Source organism: Athene noctua, chromosome 4, assembly GCF_965140245.1.
Source record: "Athene noctua chromosome 4, bAthNoc1.hap1.1, whole genome shotgun sequence".
Taxonomy (NCBI): Eukaryota; Metazoa; Chordata; class Aves; order Strigiformes; family Strigidae; genus Athene; species Athene noctua.
The window spans coordinates 57,728,801-57,751,101 of NC_134040.1; positions in this window are offsets into that span (position 1 = coordinate 57,728,801).

Sequence of the window (22,301 nt, forward strand, 5' to 3'; positions counted from 1 at the left end):
TCAAGGAGGACTAGCTCTGTTTCACTACAGTATCTTGCCTATGCTGGTCCATACAGAACATCTCTTTCCCTTCACCCAAAGACTGACAAAGAACTTGAGCATTTCATTGGCAAAGTCCCAGAGCAAGCCTTGAAAAGAAACATGCTATATCGGTTGTACCAGGTTATAAGCCAAATGCTGTCAGGCAGTGTGTGGTAATTAGAAGTGCGCTAAACCCAGTCTTAAGCATACCTCATATCAGCACCTGCTGTAAATTGGCCATGCAGTGTTATTGCTGAGAGAAACTTGTCATGAAATTAGCACTGACTCAAGCATACATATAGCTGATCATTGGCAAGGACACCACAGGACATCAAGTGATGCTATTTAGAGAGAGCAGGTGATGTTAACCATTTTCTGTACTCCCTTTTTCCCTCTTACCCCTTCGGGAACTGCAGTGGTGTTAGTGCTAGAGGGTATATACGTGGCTGTTCCTTTAAATATCTGTTTATAGTCTGTGAATCTGTCTAATTACCTTTTGAACCTGCTGACACTGTGCCTCCAAAACATCCTGGGTAAGGAAGTCCAAAAGTTCAGTACCTGTCTTATCAAGGATTACTTTATGTCTTTTAAAGGATTTCCTACTAGTTTCACAAAGTGCTTCCTAATTCTAGTACTACAGGATTTGCCAAGTAACAGTTCATCATTTATTTTATACATCAACTTCATGTGATACAGACCCCCTTCAGTCTTTTTGTTTCCAAACTGAAGAATCTCAGCATTTTTAATCTCTCCTCATAAGATAATTGCTCTCTTGCCTCAAGAGAGCCCCCTTTCTGGGCATTCTCTAACTCAATTATATGCCTCTTCAGATGCAGACACCAGAACTGTGCCCAGCATTCAACATGTAGACATACCGGTTTTACAGAGAAGCAAAATGCATCTTCAGTCTTGTTCATAATATCATTCCTGCTGATGCCCATGATTTTGTTGGCTTTTTATCTGCTTCAGCACATTAAGCCAAGAATTTCAGGGAATCACTGTGAATTACTTCAGGGTTTCTTTTATGAAAGTGATAACTTAAAGTTCAGAGTCCAGCACTGTGTAGGTCTGGTTAAGATCACTTTTTCCTAGATGAATTACCTCACATATACCTAAAGTGAAGTCCACCACCTTTTTGTTCATTCAGTTTTATGGGGTTCTTTGGATGTTCTTCACCATTGGTGCAGCATTTGATTTCCCAAGAATTCTTATCCAAAAATTAGAGATTTCACTCTTCACTTCCTGTTCTGCCACTGATGAAGATTCAGAAGCAAACTGGTCCCAGTAGTGATCCCAAAAGGATGCTATTGCTGACTTTCTTCTATCACAAAAAGTGGCCATTAAGTGACCCTTAGCTTCACAACCCTTAATCAGCTTTCAGTTGAAAATGAACCTTTCCTTTAAGCCCACAGCAATTTTAGGTCTTTAAAATGTTCTGGTGTGGAACATCATCAAGGACCTTCTGCAAATCCTAGCATAACATGTCCACTGGATCCCCTTTATCCACAGGCTTATTGACACTCCCACAGAATGCTATGAGACTTTCCTTTACAGACACCACATTGGATTTTTTTCAGTTGATCGTATTTACCCATGTACTCGTACCAATGTGACCTTATTCTTTAAGACTGATTCTACCATCTTGGAGGGGAGTCAGGCATCTCCAATTTGAAATTTCTGCTGCATTAATAATTTTGCAATAAATTCTGAAAATTTTGCTTTCCAGATGTTCTTCAGCAATGTTTCTGTCTGGCGGAGTGGTGGGGTGGTGATATAAGTGTCTGTCTGAAACAGATATCTAAGTCATAAAGGAAAAATGTAAAATTGGTGGGGCCATTCTTCTCAGACTGCTGCATTATTGCAGCTGGCATGAATCTCACAGATACTGATAGGTGCAATCCATTAAGCGCCTATGCTACAACCCAGACAGTCATTCCTTAGGTAGCTCAGCTTTCTACCACAGAAAAAGGAAACAAGAGCTGAACTTCACCACCTTTTCATCATGGCTATTTCATGGCAATAGACTTGCCAGGACATAGAGGCCTCCAAAACTATTTGACAAGTTATAGTCAACTTTTGGTGTTATTTGTGAAAAGCTGTCTTAATGCATTGATATAATTCTATCATGAATAAGAACGAAGCCCTTAATGCCTCATTCAAAGGATTTAATAGCAACAGATGAAATTATGCATACATTACAGGGAAGAGTTTCCTACTGTTGCAGGAATCAAAATTTTTCATAGGTAACATATGCAGTTGTCCATTTGAGGTCTGTGTAGGCCACAAGTCACTCCTGTGATTTTCTTAAAATACTCCTTGTTAAATCCATATGAACACAGAAATGAAATGTTTTGATAAAACATGATCATTTCTGCAAGCTAGTAAGAACTAACACAACCATTCTGAGTAAACTGCTGCTGCAGATGTGGTCCCAGACAGTGCTACTTCATCATCATTGCAAGCTTTGCTGCTGGAATATTTCCTTGATTTGTCTGTTCATACTGACCAGGTAGCAAGACTGACTACCAACACTGCCCTGTGTTTCCAACTGACATTAGGGCACAGACAGACAAAAAACTGTGCAAGAAGTTCCATCCATTTTTATCATGACAAAATGAACTGTCTGTTCATAATGCATGGGGACACGATCCCATTATTCTCAAGCAAACTGGCTGACACTTTTGCTGTCTTAATATACGATGTCTAAGAAAACATGGGCATGAAAGTGCTGGCCTGATGTCATATATGATGGCCCAGAACTGACACCAGTTGAGGAAGTCCTAAAAGAGTTAATGACTTGCCAAGATCCTTGACATAACCAAAAGCTCCTATATTATTTCCTTTTAAAATGCCCAAGAAATCCTGACTACACTGATCAATTTCCTGGAAATCACTTTTAAACTTTATCTACACAGGCTTGAGGTGATTTTGCTTTCCTCACAAAGCAGCTAGTGCAACCGTCTCTGCTCTTTCTCAACTATGAAACTTAACAGACTCTTGGATACTGTCACATCTGACCCTAGGATCTCCTTTAAACTCTAGTGATTTTAAGAGCTTCACCAAAAGCACACTAATTTGAGCTGTCACTATCATGCTGTGCTGTCTCCAAGCACATGGTCTGGTTGAGTGTAAGGTGCAACCAGCCAAAGATTTAATCCTTTCAAGCTGTTATTAAGGGAGACTGGCTGATGAGGCTTGCGGGGTTCCTCATTGTTCTGCATGTCACTCCTCATCTGACTATTGCACACAGCCCCCTGAAGCTGTCCCATTGGACAAGTGATCAAACCATGCCTCACTCGTCGCAACCCCAATCTATCTGAAAGATTGCAATACAAGCAGGAACAGGTTTTGGATTCATCTCTGACATCATCTACCTGGCATTCCTTTGCACTATGAGAGTGTATTTGCTCAAAGCTAGGGAGCTGTGCCAAAGGCAGCCCCTTCTGTTATAGAGGCCACTGCACTTGACTCATTGGAAGTGCAGATTGCCAAAGGATAATTTGGAACTACTGTGTCAACCAGTTGACAAGACACCTGTCTTTCAGTTCCTTGGGGGCCTCTCTCCAGAGCCTGGGTTTATTATTACATTCACAACCCGATAGTTGAAGCTCAGCAAAGTCTTTACTCAAGTGTGTAATACTTCATTCTTGCTCAGGTTCATAATGAGTCACAGACCTCACCACTGCTAAGAGGAAAGAGTGCAAACCACAGAGGAGTTAAATTTATTTCCTTCAGATGGATAATTATATCACCTAAAACATGCACAGAGGGCTTCATGGTTTCCTGCAGTCTGAACACCTACTAGAGGTTGTTGTGCTGTATGTGGGGGATGTTGTTCCTCGTTTGTTCAAATGGAAATGACATGACCTGTTTCTCTACTTCTCCATTCAAGCAGAACCCAGAAAGATGTAGAGATGCAGGAGGGACACACACACACACACAGAGTTTGTGGTGGTGGTTAACCTGTATCGCTGAGAACTTACATTCACATACCCCAGGCTGCTCCTAGTTCTGCTCCACAAACACAACAGTGTACATGCAGGAATCCACTGGCTCAAACATATGCAGAAAGCTGTTTTATGGACAGCTTCTTTTTGCTTTACTCATGAATGACTTCTTAGTGGGATTATTCCACATGAATAAGGAAGGGTTATCTGGTCTGTAAGACCTGCTTTCTTTTGAGTCTTGCAAGGGAAACAGTGGAAACTCTATTGTTGAGTCACGTAAAACTAGAACAGACAAGTTGCTATGGACAAAGTTGTGGCACTTAGACCCAGCCCTCTGGTGGGAGTCATGTAGAAGGCCCTCTTGCTGGGGGCATTTTCCCTTCCAAGGCCTCATAGTTACTAATCCTGGTAAAGGATTGTCTCTGTCTCCCTGTGCAGCTGGCAAACCTGGGAGAAGACAGCCTGCTAGCTGCTTCTCATCCCCCTTGGAGTGCTGAGCTCACAGTGAGGAGCAGACAGGGAATAGCCCTCCCTTCCTGTAAGGAACAAGTAGCATGTCAAGGGAGAGAAGTTTTTCTTTATCCCTATCCCTTCCAGATAACAACGTATAGGAGAGGGAGAAGTGAACCCTAAGCCCTAGGCTCCTGCAGAAAGGATGGAGGCTAGGTGACATTCAGGACAATTGTTTTCCCGACTCTAATTAAAACAACATCGGCTTCAGTCGGCTGTCTAGCACTCTAACCTCTCGGCTTTAGTTCTGCCTCCTTGCTCCTGTCACAGGCCTTTGCGGTTTCAAAGAACAGCTTATCAGGAAGTATCTATTTTCTTTCTGAATGTGTCACAATCTTCTTCAGTTAACCACTTCAGTTTCAAGGATCAGTCATACATTCACCACATAGACAGACTTTTCTGTTTTGATGACTAATCGCAGGCAGCATGACCCCTAAATGCTGACACCAGTGTTGTCTGTGTAATAGACATACGCAGAATTGTGCACTATGCTTGTCCATACACCACGTGCAAACACTTTTCCCTGGGCTTACGGTAATTCGTACTATGATGGTTTCAACACCAAGAAACAGGACAGTTGTTGTCCTCAGCAGCCTGGTGGCCCTGACAACCAGCCTGCTGGGAACAGCTTAAAGCAGCAGTGACACCAAGGAGTTAAAAATCATTAAGCTCATTCTAAAACCCTAGCTGAAGGGCTGGTGCACTGTTTGGGTTTGAATTAGTCACTTGACCTCTGTTTGTTTTATTCATCCCAGCTGGAGAACTGGGCATAAAAACAGACCCTTGCCACAAATCTATAGCAGATTAAAGGAGGGAAAACAGAGCACACTAAGAGGAAGGACAAAATCCAGCCCACAATATTTTCATCAGTATAACAGCTGTGGACTTCAGGTAGAGTTTTAAAAGTGTCTCTCTGACTTAGGATGTGGTTTCTCAAGCTATAGGGGTTACTGCTGATACCTGACCAGCATACACAGGGCAATGACAAACAGAGGTACTAGATATTTCACCCTAGACTCCTGCCTTATGCTGCATTCAAAGCTGAATCCCAACCATGTTAATGCAGGTCCAGGTGCACCATATCCCAAGAAGTTAGGCCAAAATGTACAGCTCTGCTGGATACATATGCTTTTTTGATCCTGGAAATCTTTAAAGCTAGAATTTGAGAACTCTGGACATTTGTCTGGGATTTCTAGAATCTACAGCTCCCTCTGAGCAACACACCTCCTCCAGCACCTTTTGGATACAAGTACTGTCACAACAGAGGCATTGCTGGAGCATACCAGCTGTTTCTTGGACCTAACCATGCCTACTGTGAATCAACTGAATCTATGGCTTGCTTAGTAAATTCAGCTAAATCTGATGTACTGTGTGTGCACTCCTCCACATACTTAGCTGCGATATACATGAGCCACAGCCAGAGACTTCTCTCATGAGATCTTGAGGATCATTAGCTCAGGCTCAGTAGACATAACTATGGTAAAATACGACCTACAGAGCCAGATGTGGTCTCACTACTGTGTACTGTCCTGCTTCCAGTCAGTTCATATCAAGCCAGCTGGAGTATTTCTGCACCTAAGATGCACATGTGTCCCTAAGGACAAAAGGGCATTTGCAGAAGTTACTTCAAAGCTGTAGAAATTTCTCTTCTCTGTCTGCTGACCTTTGGATAACTAAAATAAGATCCTGAATCCGTTCTAGACAGTCAGCTTCCTCTGCAGTAAAGTTGGAAGAGATTTGTTTTGAAACCTGCAAAGCTTTATCAGTAGATGATCATGAACAGTGTAAGATCACAAACTATATACAAATTTTCTGAAGGACAGCTGGAAAAACTCCATTCAGAAGCAAGCACTAATGATATAATGGAGGATTAATTTGTGCAATATAGTCTGCATTTATTTTTTCAAGGAGGTGAGTTCACCCTTGCTTTGTTTTGGTTTACTGCCATTTTCCCATTTGCCAGCACATGCACTCATGTGTCTCTGCATATAGTATTGCTGTAGTACCTGGACAGAGTTTGAAAGCTCCAGAAGCCCTATAGCCTTTTCAAGGTTTGCAAGTCTAGTCCTTCCTGAGCAAGGACATGCACGTCCCAACAGTCTGTTTTGGGGTTTTACTTTTGTTTAAAGAGGTGGGATAAATTCAAATAAATAAATAAATAACATTATGAAACAAAAAATCCTGTGCAACTGTTATTGGGACATGCCATTACACTTAACTCTATTTAGTTCTGACTGACCTCAGGATCTCTTTGAAGTCAGTCACACATGGGCATTGCTTACAACTGAACACTTGCAAATGCTCAAGAACTAAAATCTCTCTCCATGCAGTGGATCAAGTGCATGGACCAAGTGTCATTCAGAGTCCTCCTGAAACCTACCCAGAAGGCTGACATGGTGCTCAGATGAAGCTGACCCTCTGCACAAGGGACAGTGCATCAACAACACTAACCGTAACAAAAGACAGATAAAAACAAACTGGCAGGTAGACATCAAGTAAAGCTGAGAATGGATTTTTCTGTATGTTTCTTTTGCACCAACACACAATGCCCTGGTCCTGGCAAGCATCACATGGTGCTATGGCATTATAATACATTTTGCTAACAACATCAAAATCCTTTGTCTAAGAAAAAACAAGTATGGAATTCTTACTCACACGCACACAATAAAATTTTAAAGTTACAGCGTAATAAAGTTATAGCAAGTCCTAACTGTTGAAAACCACCTTTTATATTTAATACAAAATAATTTTCTTATTACGTATGATGAAATTCAGGTAATCTGAGAAACCCAGAAAGAGATTCTTGAATTTCTCTCCCTCAGGCTACTCATAAACAAAATGATGTACAACTTTGGAAACTTTATTTCAGAATCGTTATAGACCTTCATTTTTAAGAGCTCTTTCAAGGCAAATTCCAGCTAAAAACTTAGAACCCTTCTTTTTGGCAAACTTTGTTTCAGAAGTTCTTTTCCTTCTGCCACAGCTTTATGTATCCAGATATATAACAATCAGCCAGGAATTGCCTTTACCTGGTTTAGTCACTCCTTTTGACAATGAAACCTATGAGAGGGCAGAAATAGAGCAAGACTATTTTGGATAGTGTAAAAGGACACATCTTTCAAGGAGTCTGCAGTTCTTGCAGGCAGGTGGCAATGACCACAGAGCAGCATACCAGTGCAAGCAATTTGGGTGATTCTGCATGCAAGTATGTGCACTTTGTTACTAGGTTGACACATGCAGAAGGAAGACATTTTGTAAATACATCCACTGAGGAAATACAAGAAAATTTAGCCTCAAAATAGCTAGGGAAGAAAACAAAAATCAGTGGGTTTTGAACTTTTTTTTAAAAAAATGATATGTTCCGAATAATTGGAAAATAATTAACTCAAACATGGAAGCGACTTATTCAGTGATACTTAACTGTACGTGATTTCTGTCAAGTTACAATGGTGGTATTAACCAGAGGTTAAACATGGCTACTTATTCAGAGCCACTGTTGCTTTGCCTTTGGAGACCCCATATTTAGCAGAAAAAGACTCCAGCATGTATGCAAGTCTAGTCTTGAATCTTTCTGCTGAGTCAACCATGAAGGACCAATAAATGCTCACTGGAAGGCAGACTCCAGACCACTATGGCTGAGTTACAACTCAAAACAATAATTCTTTCTTCTCTTTCTCCATTTTTTACAGTGTCACTGACAAGTTAGCCTGGGGTGCCTGTCCAGGTTACCATCCCCAGCTGCTGGCCCCATCCTGTCCACACAGGTAACTCAGCAGCTCAGGAACCACTTTGCAAAATCCTACTGTTTTCAATCACAAGGGAACCAATATGATCTGAACGTGGTGGCCACTGGGAATCCCTCATCAGCACTGTTAATTCTAACAGGTTTTGGGTTGATTCATGAGCATGCCAAGACTGAGAAGGAGATGTAGCTGAGGCTAGTAGCAACACCTGCTCCCCAGTCTATCACTCTCCTTGGATTCATAAGCCATCCATCTTTTCCTCAAGCCTGCTTATATCTAATGAGATCCTGTTCTCACAACAGCTAAACTTCAAACAAGATCCGTTGAGGTCACATTAAAAACAAGACCTGATGACTAAGAGAACAAAATGTATTGCGTCTGTGTTGGTGTAAATGGCAGGAACCTCTTCCGCCTCTTCTTCTATGGCAGCTTTACCAAAGTGCAACTCCTTAAAGCCAAGGCACAGTCTAACACATATATTTCCAAAGCTGTGGCATTATAAACATAATGATTTCCCTAAACTTCAGCCAATCATGAAAAATTACAAGCAAATATAAACAAGATAAATATGGCCCTGGATTCCCTCCAGAGGCTTGTGGTACACTGCAGGCAGAGGATAATGTAATTAAATATGGGCAGCCTGCCGACTACTCACTGTCGGTTTTGTCCGGATGTGAGCTGAAGAAGTTTGCCCTATTGCAAACATTTGTTTTACAGTGGCACAACTTAATTGAGCTTGGAAAGTGTCCGCAGGCATTAACAATGGCTTACCTCGCTAATGAGTAGGGATAATACAACCATTTTGACTTGGTAGGCAAAATCCACCCTCATATCCATTTTGTACCCTTACAAGTGAAGTAGGCACTTATGGATATGTGTGCTCCAGATAAAAAGAGAGTGATAAAATAGGCCAAAAAATGGTTCCCTGTGTTGAAAACATACTGCTGTGAAGAAGACTTCAGCTCCATGTGAATTGTTACATGATACATGGAATATAGTGGTGTAATTTGTCCAAAAATCAATGGGGAACTTCCTCCACAATGCTGACGCTCACCTCCTTTCTGAAGTTGCTTAGTCACCTATGTCAGAGGAGATTTAGCCCAGGGAATCACAAAGGAGCTACTGAAGTATCCTTTTGTAATAGGCCAGTTCTCACTTAGTGAAAGAAGCCATCTCTCATTTCCTGGCGTCTTTCTGGTTGCCATACTGATTTAGGCAAGCCAAGTACTCTGGCACCAACATAATCAACTTCCGAAAGAAGCAGAGCAGGAATGTTTTCAGCAAAGGTTATTTGCTGGGTGGTGCTGTTTCTTTCTTTGATTGGGTTATGAGGCAGCATTTTGATTTGAATGGGAAAACACATTAGTACATTGCCCAAGCCCCTCCTTCTCCCTGGGAATACAGATGCTCTGCCCATAAGGTTAATCCCAGACTAAGTCTGGCAGCCTCTTTTGAGGAAGCCCCTTCTCAAAATTATTGGCAGTTACTGCAAAAACGGAATGACGGTAGTCTGTCTTCCTGCATTTCATATCGCAGGATCTAGTTTAAAATACACTGCCTAGAATGGCTGCAAAATACAGGGCAGATATGAGTGGTCTGTGTGGCACTGTAAACCAAATGAGATTGAATAGTTTCTTATCTGCTCTACAAAATGGGATCAAAAGGCCTTCCTTAAAAAAATCCCGTGAAGGACAGCAATTCCGGATAGTGGCTCAAGCTCCCTGAAGTATGACATTTTGCAAGACTATGGCTGGGTTTTGAAAAAAAACCCAACACATGTTTGTCTCTCAGAAGGTCTTTCAACAATCCTCAGTCTTATACTCGAACACACACAATGAAGGCGGGCACAGGAAGGAGACTTGGCTTGAGCTCAAGATTCCCTGGTGGTTGGGACTTCAGGGTTATTTTATTCTGTCTTATACACTGTAATTGCACTGGGGCTGCAGATGACAAATTAACTTTTTTTTTGCCAATGTTTACAGGTCTCTGTTTGGATTCAGGGGGTGATTTTTTTTTGCACACAGGGATGTGTTAAGCATGTGTTAACATTGCATTTCTTAAGATTACCATTAAGCAATGCACCTGGGAGATGACATAGCCTGCAGCCCATTGCCTGTAAGAGGAGGCTTCTGGAAAGCCATGTCTGTGTTATGTATAGAATATGGCATAAGGTTCACACATAAAATGCATCCTTAATGATACTGCCAAGACATATTTGGAATGAACAGTCATGTTTTCTCCCAAACGGGCAGACAGTTCAAAGCTAATTTGCTCGCCAGCATCACTCAAGGAGAACCTCCTTCTGTTTGTATTTGTACATAAGAGATATCAAGAACAGATAATGTCAGCACCTGGTGTGCTCCTGACTCTCCCAAGTGACTTCCCACATGACTCGTTTGGGTGGAGGATAGCAAGCAAACCATCAGTAAGATCCCTACAGGTAGGTGCAAAACCAAACAGCAGCCTTTTTACTCTTATGCATAAAAGGCAACCCACGTACAACTTTCACCTTGAATAACTGAAACAGGAAGACGTCTGACTTTGTTTAACCTCTCAGAGGCAAGGAAACTTTACCCCCAGCTAAGGCCACATCTGGGCCCCTCTTGAGATCTCCTTCAGGCAGTAGCATCACCAGCAAGTAGAGTACCAAGGTAAACTTATACATTAGGTCCCAGAGTAAAAACTGTACTTGGCAGAGGGCCTTGGAGCATTTTGAGCAGGCAGCTGCAGATCAGAAGTCAGACACCATTCCTGGTTCTGTATCAAGTTTTAGAAAGAGTTTTTAGCAAGTTACTCTACCTGTATCTGCTACTTATGCACTTATATACACATAAGAACAGTCATGTCACATCCTTCTAGTGGCCTGACTTTGACTGACAGCAGCCAACATCACCAGATATTTAAAAAAGATTATAGCTACCTAGCATGGGCAGCTGACACTTTTCTGGAGTGCTTACCTAACCTCTGACATCTAGGATACACCCACATTGCTGGCTAAATGCTGAATTCAGGAGCCTGTCATACACTTAATTTGACACATATTTTGGTCACTCTCCCAGCCTAGATGCAGAAGACCAAAAGTTGCAGCAACCAGGAATACACAGAGTACAAGCAAAAGGCATCACGGGCTGGTGCAGCTGGACAAAAAGTAGCTGTGAGATTAGAAAGAAAAAAGAATACGGGGCATAAAGCTCACTGTTTTCCATTGCCTTCCCAAATACACACATGTCCTGCATTAAATGTAACTGACAGAAATAAGCATTGATCTTTATTATTTCTTTCCCTATACTCTGCATTTAATTCAGTAGCTTAGGTACTCTTAGAAAATGAACACTGCTGAGTTCACAACAGCAATGATAGATACAACACACCTGTATCTAAGCAAACAAGAGTACAGATAGGAAAGAGAGAGCCAAGGGGAAAAAATGTTGTTTTTCAAATTGTCAAGAAATATTCTGTTCAAATTTTGACAAAGGCTCAGTTTGGCTTTGTTGTTTGAACACGCTGCTAGTGATAATGGACGTTTCCTGCAACAGTGGGAACAACATTTCTTGTTAATTTAGACATGTATTTTTCCTTGTGAAATGACTTCTTTCAAGTTCCACAAAACCAAGGACTGCCATGCTCACTGTCTTAGCAGGTGATGACAGTTCTGTATTACATACTCATGCTACAGCAGCATTTTCAGGCCTCAGCTGGACCCTTTGAGCTCAATACCATAGAGAAAAAGAGTGAATGAGAGTTCCCACAGACAATTTGTATCTGACACATATCTTAGTGAGATTCAGCCTCTCCAGTCACGCCTACTCCAGAGACAAGGAAAGGGATATCATGGGATCTCCTCTGCACATGCTTCTCACAAGTTGTTGTATATGAAATTTTCAGAGGTAAGTTGCAGTAATTCTTCCTGCAGGAAAGAGAAACCAGGATGGGTTGCTAGAATGAGAACAACTCTTGCAGTCTGTCCCTGGTGCTCCATTTTGCAAGAGTTCCACTATACAACAGTGGCTGAGTGGATTTTCATGGTCTATTTCTCATGGCCCAAAGACTGTAATTTGGGCACCCTAGTCTAAGGCATCAGGAGTGACAAGAACAAAAAGATCTGTGCCATGGCAGAGAAATGGAAGAATAAGCCACTTGAGTATAAACTGGCATTATGCTTAGCCTACATGGATAAGTCCAGATAACAGCAGCAGGGATCTTAACTCATCACCAAACTATTATGAAAGGGCAATCTCATTTCCTTTCACCATCTTGTCTAATATTTTGTCTGTTATTTGCTCACTTCAGGGCTACTCATGTGGCTTTCCAGGTTAGTAGACTAGGGAGGAAAAAAAAGCTTCCCACATAATTTTGTTGTTGTTGTTGATAAGTGAAGAAAGAGAAAAAACTAAGCACAAAGTTATGAGTCACCTGAATGCACTTAAGCCAGATGCAGAATTAAGGAACAGGCACTGACATGTACTCATGAGAAAATACAAAGTTGCTTTAGCCTCTCTCAAAAAGGAATGCTGCAGGGCAGTAGGACTAAGGGGAGTTTAAAAAATAAAAAGAGAATGGGGGAGGGGGGAGGCTTCTTAACATATAAATCACAGTGCCAAAATCCTTTTATCTTTTGGCGCCCAAATCTCTCATCTGCCTTAGTGAATGTTAAAAAAGTCACTAGGAATACTTTGTGAACTTTTAATTGGTGTTTTCACAACCTTATTCTTGATATTTCTAAGAGAAATTAGCAGATGTTCACAACAAGAGTTTTACAGAGAGAAATCTCTCAGATAGGCTAGGGGTGTCTGAGAAAGAGCTGAATGTCTTCTAGCTTAGCACTGGCTGCAACAAAACCTCCTAGCTTCTGTCAGCTTCAGATTATACTCTCCAGGACCGGTAAAGATAGTCTGAAATAGCCTATTTGTACAAGCATTAGGTTTTACATACCAAGTCTGCAAGACTCGGTTAGCAGCATCGGGTCTCTAGTTCACACATGGCAAGGTCACAGCAAGACAGAAGTTTAACCTTTTTCAGGTGACAACACAAAACTCTGTTTTATACTGCTACAATATGAAGGAAGAAGTGAAAACTTTGAGATGTGTAGTAAATAGTCTGTAACATGGTTCCATAAACTATGTTTTCTGATCGCACCTACTGATCTGCCAGAAGGCTTCTTGAAGAGGGAAGTGCTTAGGTCTGGTGTTGGAAATGGCTTATCAGATGGTTTATAAATAGATAGGCAACACTTCTGTTAGTAAATGCTTCAAAAATTGGGTTTTGTTCAAAAGCCAGGGAACTAAAATTGACAAGTTTCAGACTTCTATTTCAAAGATGCCAAAACTGTTTTCTTCAACATTTTTAAAACCAAATTTTCAATTGTCATTGTGTAATGCTATTTTCATTTAAAGGTTGCTCTATGAAAGACTAGGAAAGAAAGCTAAATAGTCTAAAACTGAAATAAATCCTTCTGTTTGCAGCTGAATGAAATTGTCCAGGTTGACTCTAACATGAATTTTCTCATTTTGCTGTTTCACCAAAAGAAGAAAAATATACGGTTTTGTTTGACCTAACCCTATTTCAAGTCAGCCACTGAAACAAAATATTCATTATTGACCCAACTTGGCTAAATCTCCTGTTGCTAGAATATGTTGTGTGCAAAAGAAAGTTTAAAGAAAAAGGAAGGGTGTGCAGTCAGTACATTTTTGAGGTTGATGCATTTTCCAAATACTGTATGGCTGAGCAGAAGTGTGAAAGGAGCCATTAAGCTGTTCACTGTGCTTGGGCCAGGGCTGGATTACAGCAGCTAGAAACTCAGCTCATCATTTTACTGTTTCTTCTTCTCTGTTTCCCACTTTGACATCACAGACTGAAACAGTAAGTTCCTCAGGATGGCAAGCAACATTTTAGTGTCTGGGCAGCACCTACCTGGTCCATAGCAAAGGCTCTTTGGTACAAATCTGTACCACCACAGGAGGAATAATCATTCTCAAATGCAATACTCGCTTTCTTGTTTTCCCAGAATGAATACCACAAGCTGGTTGAAATAATTTTATCCCCCTTTCCCCAATTAAAAGACAACTTTAAACAAAACCAAAATTCTCATTTTCTACAAGTTGCAGCTTCTAGCTCTCTAAAATGGAAGGGGAAGCCAAAGTCTGCACTACTGAAGGAAGACACTATTGACCTGAGCCTGGGCTTTTGCTGGACACACCTACTAGTTCTTAAAGTGGACTCTGGTCTTAGGAGAGATGGAACTGTAGGTCATCAGAAAAATAAGCTGTGGTATTGAACAGGTATAAATCAGTCATACAATTGGACCTCTCTCATTTGGATTTCTTAGTCCTAGTTGGAATCTCTGAAACCATCAATATTTTCAGAGATATTTGGGGCATGATCAATGAAAATCTAGCCAGATAGGCTGTGATTTTCAACAGGTACCTAACACAGCTGCACCATCAAACCTAATTGAGAAAACTGATTCTGAACAGTTAATAATCCCTAAATGAATTTGCTTTCCCTCGCCTCAGCCCTTACTCTTATCCAAGCTGTGCCTTAAATGAGTGCATGACAACCAAAAATAAATGTGTTTGTAAAGTTTTTCTTCTTTTTCTTCATGCCAGATTGAGAGGAGGGAAAAAAACATCCTGAAATATGAAAGAACCTTTCTGTTTCTCAAACATCTGTAGCTTATTAAAGAGACTATCATAACTGAAGACACTCTGACCAAGAAACTCCAGGTTTCCTCTGGTAGGGCATGAGTAGCCCATGGTATCAGAGGCTGACAGGATGCTAGAAATCACCAGCAAACCAGCAGCAAGAGTAGTAGCCAGCATGGTGTGAAGTGTGTTCTTCGGTGCAAACACTCTTGGAGGACTGAGAAATTGCCTAAGAAGTCATTTGAAGAGATTGTGGCATGTTAGAACCCACAAAAAAATGTTTCTCCAATGCATTATTTATTGCTTTTCTGTATTTATATAATATCCAGCTTCCTGAGAGTAATTTGTTTTGGATTGTGTAACACTGGGCAGAACATCAAACGTATGTTAATCAGTGGTAATAAAACACTAAGTTTTATGGTCACTGAGGTATTAAATATTGCTAATAAATTATAGCGCTAGCATTTTAAATGAGCTATAGTTTGGAGAAGAGCAGTAACACCATGTCTGAAAGCATTAATTGCCATTGCCTGACTTCCTAATTATCAAGAGTTTCAAATATGTTTTTAAACCAATATATCACTCTCTGTTATGCATGCAATGAAATACAGCTGCATTTGAAAAGCTTCAATAGTGCTAAGTATTTTACCCCTTCAAAGCACTTTACAGACATGGAAACACAGTACCTCTGTGAAACAGTTAATTATTACTATCCCCATTTTATACATGGGGAAAGCCAAGTGCAGAGAGGTTAAAAGTCTCCACAGAGACCACCCAGCTTGTTAGAGTCGGGGTTTACAGCAACAAGGGACACATACTCTCCAGTCTTATAGCACAAGGAACAGGCAGTCCTCCCTTCCCACAGATGCAGCCTGACTGCAGCAACAGCAATCCAGTCATAGCAATGGCATCCTATCCCCACGTTTGATTTCTTCTTCTTGTGTACTGGCAGGAACTGGAAGAAGCAAGAAGTACTAATCTTCTCCTGGGATAACTCCTAGAGAGGGAAATTGTGCTGTATATGACAGTCTCTTCTTTCCATGCACTAGGACACATTTTAGAAGCAACATTTTTTGAACTGCCAACCTATTTGCTCATCATGGGATTGCATTGTCCCAAACTCCAGGACAAGTCATGCTCATCACCTGAAACAATGTCACTGGAGCAGCACACAACACACATGGTGCACGTCAACACCACAGCGTTTTCTGGTTGTGCTCCTGTAACCATAAATCCCAGATGGATCTGACAACTGTTCTGCTACGGGTTTTTCTTAACCAAGGAGTGGGCACATGCCATGGGTTGTGTTGACAGGTGTGCTGCTAGTGAAGGATCAAGGTGCTCTGGAATGGGACTTTTACACAGGTCGTAAGACATTACCTTTAAAGCAGGTAACAGCCTAACTAGTTAACTAACTAGTGTGATAGTCCTTACTGAGAATTACATGAGGGTCAGGTTTCAAAGCAAGGGGCTTTAGGAAATCAACAGCTGGGGAAGCCTGCCACATCCTTTCAAAAAATGGGGCTCACCCTCATCTGCAGAGAACTGCTAACCAGAAGGGCCACAGACAGACCATACACAGTAGGTTTGAGGAGCCTGGCAGCACTCAAGGATGAACACTGTCTGGCCTCCGCCTTCCATTCACCTTGTTTTAGCCCAGTTCTCACACAGTGTGAAAAATATAAACCATCTTTCTTCTATTACTGTCCATTAAATTCTCCCCAAGCACAGTCCCAACAAACCAGCCTTAGAAGTGCCCTCATCTGCACCCATGCCTCAAGCCTGCAGGGCACTTTCAGACAGCTCCAGGCACTCTGTTACTGCTCGCCAGGCCGTATGTTTCTGGTCAAGACAGAACAAGAACTACTAGCCCTGACTCACCTGTAAGACACACAGGGCCTGCAACCAAACATGCAACGTGACAGCAAGTCTGCAGGTGGGGAGTGACTCCCCTAACCCAGGAGGGGCTGTGGCTCATCCAGCATGGCCACATCTGGACGAGTACAGGCGGACAGCTCGTGCTTGCCAACACAGCCCCCCGGGAGCCACAGGACGGGCTTGCGCTGCCAAGCTGCCTGCTGCACCCCTCCTGGCTGCCCTGCCAGCCGTGCTGCTCCTGCAACTCTGCTGCTTCCTTCCTCCAAGACATGGAGAGGCACACAGCCCAGCTGTACCCCCAGGCAGCTCCCTGCAGTGGGGGAGAGCCAGGCCTCTCCTCACCCGGGGCTGGGCGTCGTGTCCTGGTGTGGTGCAGGAGGCTACCAGCCCTGGCAGAAAACCTCCTGCTGATGTGGCAGGGCAATGAAAAGGCTGAAGACCGAGCCTGTGCTGCAGGGTTTCTGACGAGGCACGCAGAGCATAAGGACATGATATTTGGCAGTGGGAGCCTGCTCCTCAGCTTTGTGGGCTCTCTGTTGGCTGCCTTGTGCCTCCTGACGCAGGCACTCTGCGTGTGGTGTGGCCCAGACTGCCTCCGGGTGCCAAGGAGGCCCGCTGGCCCCAGTGTCCCCTCCTTGGCACTGCCATTAGTAACAGCACTCCTGCTGCTCCCGAGTGGGCTCCAGTGCCGACAAGGGTGACCTGTCAGGGAGGCTGACCCAGGGAATGCAGCAGGAGGACACAGCCAAAAAAGACATCTTTACTCCAACAAGGCATTTGCTTTGCTGCCAAAACAGAAAATTATTTAATTTCTCAGGACAAAAGGGAGCTGAAAATTGGGATGAGAAGAAAGACAGAAAAGAAATAATGAAAATCAAAGCACATTCAGACATTTCACAATTGTATAGTAAGAAAGCATAAAGAGCATTCGCAAACACACAGGCACAACCATCAGATGTGTCCCAGCCTCAAAATTAGAGATGACAGAAAAATGGCATTTAAGGAAGAAACATTTATCAAATGAGGAGCTATGTGGAAACTTCTGTGAGGAGAGTTCCCTAAGTTTCCTTCAGAAAATACATGTGAGCTCCTAAGATGTTTTCGATTTTTTTCCTAGCCCTTTTATCTCCTGTTCCTTGGACAAATTTATTAAAGAAAATACAGTCTAAAACACTGGTTTGTAGTAAGCAGTCCTGACACTAATGATCAATGGGGCCATGTATTGAAATATTTAATTTCTGATTTTAAAATTTATCTAAACTTCTGAAGAAGTCACAGTCCATCCTGCCCCATATCTCACTGATCTTTTAACTGCCAATGACCATTACATACTCTGTTAAAGCACTGGCACCCACTTGGAAAAGCCATGCAGGTGTTTCTTTAAAGTCCTGTTTGGATTTCTTGTGCAGTCAGAGCAAGTGAACAGGATATGGCCTCAGATCGTAGTAACTGGACTTGGATTTATAATAACAATGAATTTGAATACTTCCAGAAGGCTTCAACCTCAGCTGCACTATGCATCCAAACAGTGCTAGAGCACATCTGGTCACAAACAACTTAAGGCAGTGCATGAGAAATGCTTTGCTATCCATATATCCTGCCAGCATGGGCAAGACCTGAAGTCTTTGGGTAGCTTCTTCTGTCTGGTGGTCTGCTGCTTGCTCACTTGTGGCTGGATCTGCTGCTACGGAACTCAAAGACTTCAGAGGAATGGGATCGAGTGTGGTAGAGTAACAAGATAAAGCCCACAAATGCTCTTGCCTGGATTCCTGCCTGCTGCCATATTAACAGTGAGCCTAGTCACAAGTAGAGAAACTGCCCTAGCAACCCAAGTACATTTGAAGAGTCCTCACAGTCATGTCTCTCCTTGAATTTTAAAATCCTCAAGATATTTTTCTGCATAGGTCACCCCAAAACATATATTTACAAAAGCTGATTTTGGAAACTACGAAACACGTCAGTCCCACTAACAGTCCAGAACCACTTCCACATCAAAGCAACTTGATTCTTTCACCAGATTTATAAAGTCTCAATTTTTATCCCTCCTGAAAACCAAACCACCACAAATATTTACTTTTCTGTCCAACACACACCTCGTTTCCTGCTCGACTATTGCAGGCAACACCACTTCAGTCATGCAGCAAACAGACAGGACTTCCTTTTTCCTCCCTCCCCCTTGCTCTCCCTTTGGTCCCTCTGGTTCCAGATTCAAGCACATCCAGCCATTCCACTTGCTCTCCTGCCAAAAACTGCACACAAAACGCCTCTCTTGTTCAGTCCGACCTGTTTCTCCTGAGTGGAATAGAAAGTGCTGAAGGGCCACTGAGGCCAGGACTTTAGTAGCCCTACCATTAGTCATCATTGGTCACCTTGTTTCTGATGTTAACTGTTGTGGACAGATAAGTAGTAAAATCATTTTGTCACACTACTATGCAAGTCCCCTACCAAAACCTGACACTGCTGGTTTATAGCAAGCTCTAGCATGATCCTACATCCCTCCCCAGCAGTTGGGGAACTGACATTGGAGTCAAAATTTGAGCTGTCCCATCATTCAAAATGTACTTCTAAATGTTCAAGTCTAGGTCCCTACTCTTCTGATATCAAAGGAATAGGAGATGGATTTGGGCTTCTCATCTCATAGCACTTTCTCTTGGCTCTGCAGGGATTCTTTCATTCGTTTCGGGAATATTTATAAGGTCCCATTCTGGAAATACTTAAGACAGACTTTCTATCCATCCATTTTGTTCTCTTCACTAGGTCTCCTCACTAGATAACGGTGGCTATTAGAGACTTAACTGGAAGCAATTTGGAAAGAGGAATCCCACATTTGGTTATTTATCAAAAGTAAGGAGCTGTACTCGATGATGAGTACAACTCGAGATATTCTATGAAGTCATAAGAAAAGTAGACTGTCAAATGTAAGAAGAGAAAGTTCTGCGAGTTTTGCAATGATTATTGTTGTGAGGAAACCTTCTTGTTATCCACATGTTCAGCTTTTCTGTCCCATTTTATCTACAATTCTCGGACAGTGCTACCCATGCCATGCCCCTAAAGGAGAAAAGTGCCAAAACCAGCTCTGTAAAGCATATAAATGCCTGAATAAAAATACTATAAGGATAAGAAAGCTATATTGGATTAATTTGAGTTTAATTTGAAATGTAGAGAGGTGCAAGGAGGAAATAGAAACAACTTTATCTAAAGTATTTATATGATCCCCATTACTGGAGCATCTTAATTCTTTACAATCTCTAATGTATTTATGCAAACAGCATACTTGTGAGGGAGGGAAGTATTATATTCTGCATTTTACAGATGAGGAACAGGGATTGGTATTCTTAAAAAGTATTTAGGAGTCAAACTCTCACTGATTTCAGCTGAAGTTGGATCCCTAAGTACTGAGAATACAGCCCAAAGCAGCTACAATATGCACAAGTAACCCCAAGGTTAGAGACCTAACACCCTCTGAACTCAGCTGCCCAGAGGCCATGTGGAGCATGAAGTCCCTCAGCTCCCCACCCTATTCTGCACTCCCTGTTCCTGCAGCTGATTACTCCTGGCACTGTGCATTTTTCTTCCTTGCCCCTGCTGAAAAGCATCCTGCTTCCTCAGACCACTTTGTCAGTTCGTCAGGATCATTCAGACTCCAAAGCTCATCTCTGAAGTGCTTGCTGTCCCTCTCTGGCTTGGCAGTCATTGTAGTAAGGACTCTCTCTATTCCATTGTCTAACTGCCTGCTGTTAGCAATGAAAGCCATCAAGCAGAACGAGTCTCATCTGAAATACCAACTCTGCTTTACATATTCCTCCATTTGACAGGGAACTCATCATCATTCCCTGAGAACAGTTTCGCCCCCATTCGTTCATAACATCATCTTAAGGCAATGAAATTCATGCCCTCAAGAATGTCAAACACCTTACTAAAGTCAAAGTAAGGTCAAATGGTTGTTCCTCTTACGAGGCATGTTATCTGGACTTAAAAGGAAACCAGATCATCTGACATGATTTCAAGAGAGTGAGTGAGCAAACCTATACCATGCAGCCACTTATGGACCAGAAGAAGATAATACAGGAAGTCTACAGTAATAAGAACAGGAGTCAATGTCTGGAGACCCGAGAGAGTGTCTCTTCTCTCCTAGAAATAGAGGTTTCTGAAGAACATTCATGTTGCTGCTTTCTCCCATAATTTGTTGAGCAATGGCCAAATACATATAGTTTTTCTTGTAATTCAGCCACAGACAATTTATTTTTCCCAATCCAGCTAATATCTGCCTTTCAGGATTGCTAAGTAAGGCTTTGCTATTCTCCGTTCAGTGTTTATAATAACCTCATGAAAGAGATCCTGTTAAACTACTGTTATTTTAATACCTGGGAGCAAAATTACTCAAGAATTGATGCACCAGTGTCACTAAAATTACTCTTAAGAGAGGACTGGTAATCTGCCTACTTTACTGTACTGCCTAAATTATTCTTATTTTGTATGTGCCATTCTGTTCAGTCTTTGGCATGCTCATAGTGCAGATGTGCTTGTGGAAATGAAATCTTTCCATTTTCAGTTCATTAGACCTAGGGAAACTGTTTTCTGATTTGGTCTTAGATTTTTGCTTTCCTCCGCTGTTTCTGATTGCTCTCACACAGACTACAGTGGCAAAACTGTTAGCAGTTCATAAGGGGCCAAATCCCTTCAGATGTTGTGTACAAGTTTCAGAGCTGTTTTCAGATTTACTTCCTTTCTTGTTTCCTTGCAGATATCCCTTTGATGCCACTGAGTAGATTTGGACATCAGATATACGATCAGCATGTGGGACAATTTCCCTACAAACTGGCCACATTCACAGTCATGACTAGTCTGTTGGATCTCTAGAGATCAAACTGAAATACATCCAAAGTCTGTATTGTTCTTCTACACCCTAGACTGTTACAGCAAAGAATTCTCGGAGCCAAACTTCCTTAAAGTTGACAGGACACCAGACTTAAGTCATCTGTGCACCAGACTGGATCCAACTCCAGTAGCTGGAGATGAAGATGACAAATCTTTTTAATTTATCATAGCAGAGATTAAAAGGTGCTGATCAAAGTGTGAGCGCTATCAACATTGTCTGGACTACTATGAATATTTCAGTTAAGCTGCCACTCACTAGCACTTGAATGTAACTCCAGGTTTTTTTCCTCTCTCCAAATATGCCAGGTCTATGCAACACACAAAAAGAGGAACTTGTACCAGGGCACGGGGTCTTTTGGTTTACTTTGTGTTTCAATTTTTTTATAAGAATGCTAATTCAGGGAGTGGAGTTATAGTCTGTGTTTTTACATTCAATGCACAGGGGCTTCCTTTTTGCTCTGGTGCACTTTTTGGTTCATGCACTTGCTTGGCAGGCAGGAAGGAAGGACTGGGGGGTGCTCTGCTTTCAGGGCCTTGAGGAGTCTTGGCTCACCCAAACAGAAACCACTACGGTCTGGGCAGGGACTCATCCTACTGGAGGCCCTCACTGCCCTCCTGGTGTGAGGCAGCAGTGGCAGAGAGAAGGTCTACAGGGAGGAAAGGGAGGGGAAACCCTTTAATCA